Raw genomic sequence first — 7,282 nt, forward strand, 5'->3', positions numbered from 1 at the left:
AATCACCATCGGTTTTGCATAACTGTGAAGGCAGCCGCAGATGCCAGGAAATCCCTCTGAGGCCTCCCATCCACCCTCCTCCCAGCCTCAGGGACCTGGCTCCTCCCAGTCTGTTCTTGGGAAGTTGGTGGATGTTTATTTGTTTAAATGCACAGCTCCACATGTGCTCCGCCTCCCAGGAGAGCTGGAAACGGGAGGCAGCACGCAAGCACATTTGGAAAGAACCGGGAGCCGGGAACAGCACCAATCCGGGGCCCCCCAGAGGTCTTGGGCGATTTTCTCATCCTGCGCCTGCGCCGGCTGGGCATCCATGTGTCCCCCTCACCTGGAAATGGCGGGAGGAGACTGGGAGAGACAATGGTCATTTGAGCCTCAGTCTTCCTGCTGAGGACCAGCGACGTCCATCATTGTTCCCTACAAATTAATAGTGTGGCCCATCCCTGTCGCTGTAGCAACCCCACCCCCAGTGCTCTTGCGATCATGGAATGGAATTTATGGACATGCCATTCAGTGAACTCTTCTCCAGACAAATAGACCTGGGAAAGAAATTACCGGAAGCCCGGCACCTCCGAGCGAGTCGTTTCCAGGAGAACCGTTTGATTGGCTGATGAGGGACCCAGAAACCACCGCTGGAAAGGACAGATATTAATTAAGGAGTGTTCCAGAAGTTGACCCGGCCACCGCGGAGGAGTGGGCTTTGTAGATCCCACACAGGGTTCCTGGCACCGCAATTAACCCAGAGCCATCCAGAAATTTCCGAGACAATGAGGTTTTATTTTTCTCCTACTCTCCCACTGTCCTGGGCTTGATTACAATATTTCCCACCTCAAATTGCCTTCCTGGGCTCCTGTCCCTGGGAGGGATGCCACGTGCAGAGCAAATGTAGCTCCAAAGGAGAAAACCTAGGAGCCGCAGGCTGGAGGCTGCTTGACGGGTCCACGGAGGCTCCTCCAAGCAGGCAGGATGATAGCGACTCTCCAGGACTGGGCCCCCACAGAGAAAAGACCCCCCCTATCCTGCGTGCCTACCCCCCCCCCCCAAATAACCACCATTCGTGTTTTGGTGAATATCCCCAATCCTGCTTCGAGGTGTAATGTCCGTGTTGACTCTTGTCAAATGAAGCACTTCCTTATCTGTGTCTCCCTTAGCCCCTTAATCACCTTCCCTCCTCCAGGGATGGAAAGGCTGGCAAATGCCATGGCTTCTGGGCAACTTCTCTTAGGTGACCGCACCATGGTCTCTTCGGGTCACAGAGACAGTCTTAGAATACTCAGCCCATGACATCAGTCACATCTCCCAACTGACCTTGGTTGTCTTTCCCCTCCCCCAGCTCAGACTTCTCCAGGCCAGAGGCCTGTGATGGGGAGGGGAGGAGGTGGGGCTGTGTCCCATGCCGTGGAAGGTTCCAGGGACCTTTCTGGGGTCTCTTCTGTAAGGGCATGAGTCCCATTCACAAGGAGTTCAACCTTCATGACCTACTCAGCAACCAAAGGCCGCACCTTCAACCACCACTGGGGTTTCAACAGATGAGTTTTGGAGAGACACAAACACTCAGTCTATAGCATACTTATGCAGTGTTCTTCCTACATACAAAATTGGGACATAATGGTAGCTACATTTACGGAGCGCTCACTATGTGTCGGGCACCATGGTGAACGCTACAGGATTAGCTCATTGAATCCTCACGACCCAGGAATTAGGTACCGTGTAGAGAAGAATCAACCTCACCCGGCAAAGGGTCTGGGCTCTGCCCTCAGCTACCCAGAGGTGATCTCTAGGCCCCTGCGACGTCCTGCCCGTTGAGCCTCTTTTTTTTCTAAACGTGGCCATAGCACTATTTTGGGTTCCCAGTGCTCTTTCTAGAACCCTGCCACTCCCGATCAGGAGGCGAGATCTATTTCCCCTCCCCTCGAACCTGGGCGGGCTTGTGAGCACAATGAGTTGCAAAGGATGCTGTTTGACTTCTGAGACTCGACCAGTAAAGGCCGCGTGCCTTCCCCGTGGCGTGGTTGCCACCAGCTGCGTGTAGCCGTTGAAAACGTGAAATGTGGCTAGCGTGGCTCGGCCACTGAACTTCAAATTTTATTCAGTTGTAACTGAATTTCATCGAAATAGCCACAGGTGGCGCTGTCACGCACGTGCGCTCTCTCCATTGGCCTGTGGAGCCCTGAACCGCTACGTAAGGGGTGCCGTGTTGTGGAAACCAGGTGGAGAGACACACAAAAAAGTTAAATAGCCCGGGAGCCCCCGGCTACATGCAGTCACGAGTGAGCTTTCTGTTTGCAGCTCCAGCCAGACTGACAGCAACCATACGAGAGATCCCAGTAAGAGCCCCCTAGATGGACCCAGTCAACCCCCAGGACTGTGAGAGACAACGTTAAGTATGGTGGCTGTTCCAAGCGGCTGAGTTTCGGGGTGATTTGTTATGCAGCGATAGATAACCGGAGAGGGGGTGAAAAACACAAAGAAAGGTCTGCTAGGCTGTCCCGTGACCCAGCAGTATCCACTGCCCCTTCCTTCAGCAGAATATGGCCCCCTGCCTGGTGTGATAAATAAAGTTTTATTGGAACACGCGTTGATTTACGTTGGTCTGTGCCTGCTTTCTCATTAAGTGGGAGAGCTGAGTGGCTGGAACAGAGACCATGCAGCCCACGGCATAAAACGTTTGCCGTGTGGCCAACTTCTGGGGTAGGGGATTACATTTCTCTTTTTGAAACCACGGGTATGCGGGTGACCTGTTCCAGCCAGCAGAATGTGAGCAGAATGACGGGGTCGCTTTTGTGTGCAACTCTGAGAACCAGCTCATACTTGGTGCCTTGTTTTCTTTCCCTTTGATGAAAACCCCAGTGGTCTGGGGAGAGGCTGCTCCCTCAGCCTGGGTCCTAGAGCAAGGACAAAAATCTGTGTTGGGTTCCCGTGGTTGCCCCAACAAAATACCACAAACTTAAAGCGACAGAATTTATGTCCTCACAGTTCTGGAGACCAGAAGTCAGAAATCAGGGTGTCACAGGGCTGTGCCCCCTCTGAGGGCTCTAGGGAAGACCTCTTCCAGCTCCTGGCGTCCCCTGCCTCCAGTCTCTGCCTCCACCGTCTCCTGGGGCCCGGCTGTAGCCGATCTGTGACGGGCTTTCAGCACGAGCTAAAAACAAACCTTGTTCACAGCGAACCACTGAGAGGGGAGGGTCGCACGGCCTTGCTGAGTCGTGCTGAATGTAAAACGACATCAAGGACGGAGGCAGGCCACATGCCTCCAAGCACAGGGGCACTGGGAGTGGCCAGTGACCCAGTGACTTAAATAGTGACGCACGACCAAAATGCACGGCGGAGGAATTGCCCCAGCTGTGGAAATAGTTGCTTTGCGTTATCTGAAAAGATTTTTCTTTTCTTGTCTTTTAAATGTTTATTTTTGAGAGTGAGAGACAGAGAGAGAGTGGAGGAGGGGCAGAGAGAGAGGGAGAGAGAGAATCCCACGCAGGCTCTGTACCATCAGCACGGAGCCTGTCTTGGGGCTCGATTCCATGAACTGTGAGATCACGGCCTGAGCCGAAATCAAGAGTCGGATGCTTGACTGTCTGAGCCGCTCAGGTGCCCCCGATCTGATTTTCTTCCATGCGTGTTCTTTTCTTTTCTTTTTTTTCAAGTGTCCATTACAGTTTTAAGGATCAAAAAGTGAGCAGCAGATTGGGGCTCTCCGGGACAAAGCAGAGACCATTCGACGCGGCTTTGGGAAGAAACTTTGACCTTCCTCCCCTGCCCCGCCCAAACCGAGACCCCACATCCTGACAGTTCCTGGTCTGCACCACAATCTGCTGCCGGCTTTGTCTTACCTCAGCTTGGGACCTGGCTGGAGACCAAGCCTGATGTACCAGGAAGACCGCAGATCTGCCTGAATTTACATATAGATTTCCCAGGGCAGGTAGGTGCCCAGCTTCTTCCTGATGAGGCAAGTTTGTTCTTGATTTTTTGATTACCCAGAGGTCACGTTGATTGTGCAGCTTTTTTGCAGAGCAGCTTTCTGGGTTTGGGGGTGGGAGGAGTGGCGGCCCCGGGTGGGAATTGAACAATGGGATTTGGTGATCTTTGGGGGGTGCTGGGCAGATGCGCTCGCTGGGGATTCCTCTTCACAACCTGTCAACAACATTTCTTGTAAGGAGCAGGGAAGAAAACCAACTTCCCATTCTTTCCCTTCCGTGTTCCAGAATCACCGCCTCGAAGACAAGCTTCTTCCACCCCACCTCCCCGGCAGCGGCTTCTTACCTCTTCCTTCTGGCTAATTCTGCGTCCCTCTTCTGAGGCCGGGCGGGTCAGCTTAATGAAGCTCACAGATTTGTTACCAGATGAATGGGATACCATTAGCCGCCTGTTTAACAACCATATTTCTTGTCCTGATGAGGGCTCGAGATCTCTCCCATGAAATATTGCCTAAAGAGCCCCCATCCCGGACTTGAAGTACCGGGCAATTACTCAACAATGATTCCGGAGCTGCAGCAGCTTGGCGACAGCTGCCTCTTCTGTCTCCTCGGTTTGATTGGAGATCGGAAGCGGGCAGGCTTCCATTTTATGAGAGATTGATGCCTTCTCCCTAGTGCTTTGCCGGCTGTCTGTGAAGCTCTCCCTCCAGCGTCCTCTTTCTGGCCCAAATTCTAAAGCCGTGGGTCTCAGTGTGCTCCCTGGGGGCTGAGATGGTCTGCAGGCTGGATCTCTGCCGGAAGGAGGTGGCCCACCTGGCCAGACCGTGGTGCTGACCTAAGGTAATAACTGCCGTCCTGACTCCCATGAGGTCATGCCAGAGTTGAAAAGAGATAATGCTGAGTCAGACACAGGCCGTCTGCTCTTTGGAGGGGTCTGTCAAATCACCCTACCTGGGTTGCCTATGCAAGTAGGCCCTTCTCAGACCCCGAACGGGGCCTCCCCAAATCCACCCCTATGGAGATCGACCCCACAACCACTCAGCCCATGCGTCCTTCCGTCATTACTTACCCTCCTCTCCCTCGCCGATCCTCGCCGCTCCCTCTGGCCTCCTCCATCTAAGGGCTCTTTGCAACCTGTGTCTATATCAAAACCAGGTGGAGGACAGGTGAGTGGAAGGAGAGAAGGGCTTCCTAGCCACATGGCAGACCGAGCGAATGGGGGCTTTTCTGTCCTCTCCTAGTGCAAAGAGGAGCAGAACAAAATATACCACCACCAGCAAATGGTTTTCATGATGAGAATCCACACTCAGAAGAAAGAGAGGAAAGTCCTCGAGATGGGAAATCGAGGGGTAAAAGCTGGAGCAGGAAAGCAGAAGGCCAACATCCTGCCACTCTTCGGATCTGGGGATGGGGGCTGAGGTTCAACACAGGGACCCGAGGTGACATCTGGAGTCACTCAAGGTGAGGTAGCTGGCATGAGCCCCAGCTTAAAGCCTGGAGTCTTCAAGAGGGTTCACTACTGTCCTGAAGATGGTACAAAGAGAGCTAGCAGAACTCCACCGCCTGGGCCAGGGATTTAGGGATTTGGATAGAAACGAACTCACCCGTCAGAAATCAAAACCCTGGGCCGGCGCCCAAAACAGGAGCAAGGTGCGATGATGTTACACTGCCAGGCGGAGAAAGCCCAAGTCCCAAGAGCAACAGAAAAACTGTTCCCGAGCTATTTAAATGCCTGAGTCCTGGCAGAAGCAAATATGAAATTGCTCCACGGGGACAATTCCGTGACCTAGAGCGCACCAGACTGCCGCGGGGCTGGGGCAAACACTCTCATGTGAACCTGCAAGGGAAAAACTACAAAACATGCACGTAAGTAAAGCACCACAAAGAAAGAGACGTTAGAAGTAACAAAAGAAGAATCAGCTGGCCCATAACTGAAATTCACAGAAAATCTTAACTTTAAAGAAACAAAACTGCCAGTTATTTGCCCAGCAGAAACGGGTTCATTCGGAAACAGTGGAAAACTGCATTACAGGAAACGCAGGGACTGACAGAACCACAAGCAAGTCTGCAAAACAAGGGGTGGAAGTTCTTTGATAGAGGAAAGGGGGCTGTTCTAAAAGAAAGTCCATTGGAGTCAACTGGGAGTATGGTGGTTTTTCATTGGCTGGGCTGTGACGCGCGCGCGCGCGCGCACACACACAGGCACACACACTCTCTCTCTCACTGGCTGGGCTCTTACTCTCTCATTGGCTGAGCTGTGACTGTCTCTCATTGGCTGAGCTGTGACTGTCTCTCATTGGCTGAGCTATGACTGTCTCCAATTGGCTGGGCTGTTGCTGGGGGAAGAGGAAACCTTCCTTCCTCCTAATGGGATAATAAAATAGTAGCTAAGGTAGTATGGACTTGGGCTGTGGTCTTTTCCTATTGAGTCTGTAATGGACAAGAGTGGTAGGGAGTGAGACCTTCCCCCGCGGCCTCCAGGCTTCATTCTAAATGAAGTTCCCTTTTATTAATTTTCACAATCTGAACATCCAAGATACAATTAAAGTGTATTGAAATAAAATGACGTAGGAAGTAAAAGAAGGACTCGGAGCCATAAAGAAAGAATAGGACATTTTGTTTTTTTTAATTTTTTTTAACTTTTATTTATTTTTGAGAGAAAGAGATGGAGCGTGAGGGGGAGAGGGACAGAGAGAGAGGGAGACACAGAATTGGAAGCAGGCTCTAGGCTCTGAGCTGTCAGCACAGAGCCTGATGCGGGGCTCGAACTCACGAACCATGAGATCATGACCTGAGCTGAAGTCGGACGCTCAACCGACTGAGCCCCCCAGGTGCCCCGAGAATAGGACATTTTGAAAAGAGTAACAGGACATGAAAATTAATCAAGTAGACCTAGAGGTACAATATATCTTCATTGGAATTATAAATTAAATTTATGAGATAAATAGAGGTAACAACACTAAAGAGAGAATTCGAGAAATAGAAGATAATGAAGAGGAAATCATCCAAATGCAGCACAGAGATATAAAGAGATGAAAAATAAGAAGACACAATTAAGAAACGTGCACAATAGAATGAGTAGGTGGGGCATACATCTCATGGGTGGTCTAGAAGGAGAAAATTAAGACGGGGGGATGGAGGGACACATTTTTCAAAATGGAAAAGTGACAGGAGTTTTCCATAATTGCAGGAATGAGTATTTAGAGTAAGTGTCCCATTACCCAAACAGGATAAGTAAAAAGAAATACACATAAAAACACATCGTGGAGAAACCAGAAAGCATCAAAAATGCAGAGCTCTTCAAGGAAGCCAAAGAGATAAGACTACCTACCTGAAAAGAAATGACAACTGGATTGATGGCATTCTCAGCA

At 51.1% G+C, this 7,282-nt stretch overlaps 1 long non-coding RNA gene across 3 annotated transcripts; it reads right to left on the reverse strand.

Annotated features, from left to right (window-relative positions):
• Positions 1-2,771: 2,771 nt before the first annotated feature.
• Positions 2,772-5,711, reverse strand: LOC128313412 (uncharacterized). 3 transcript variants are annotated; one of them, XR_008294070.1, is made up of 4 exons: positions 5,516-5,711; positions 4,981-5,051; positions 2,972-3,139; positions 2,772-2,882 (listed from the first exon to the last, which is right to left on the reverse strand). It is a non-coding gene; the product is annotated as an uncharacterized LOC128313412 (long non-coding RNA). The 3 variants fall into 3 exon arrangements; XR_008294069.1 differs by having other exon boundaries at positions 4,981-5,711; XR_008294071.1 differs by lacking the exons at positions 4,981-5,051; positions 5,516-5,711 and adding an exon at positions 4,258-4,803 and having other exon boundaries at positions 2,972-4,128.
• Between the last annotated feature and the right edge of the window lie 1,571 nt (positions 5,712-7,282).

The sequence above is a fragment of the Acinonyx jubatus genome, chromosome E1 (genome assembly GCF_027475565.1).
Source record: "Acinonyx jubatus isolate Ajub_Pintada_27869175 chromosome E1, VMU_Ajub_asm_v1.0, whole genome shotgun sequence".
Lineage (NCBI taxonomy): Eukaryota > Metazoa > Chordata > Mammalia > Carnivora > Felidae > Acinonyx > Acinonyx jubatus.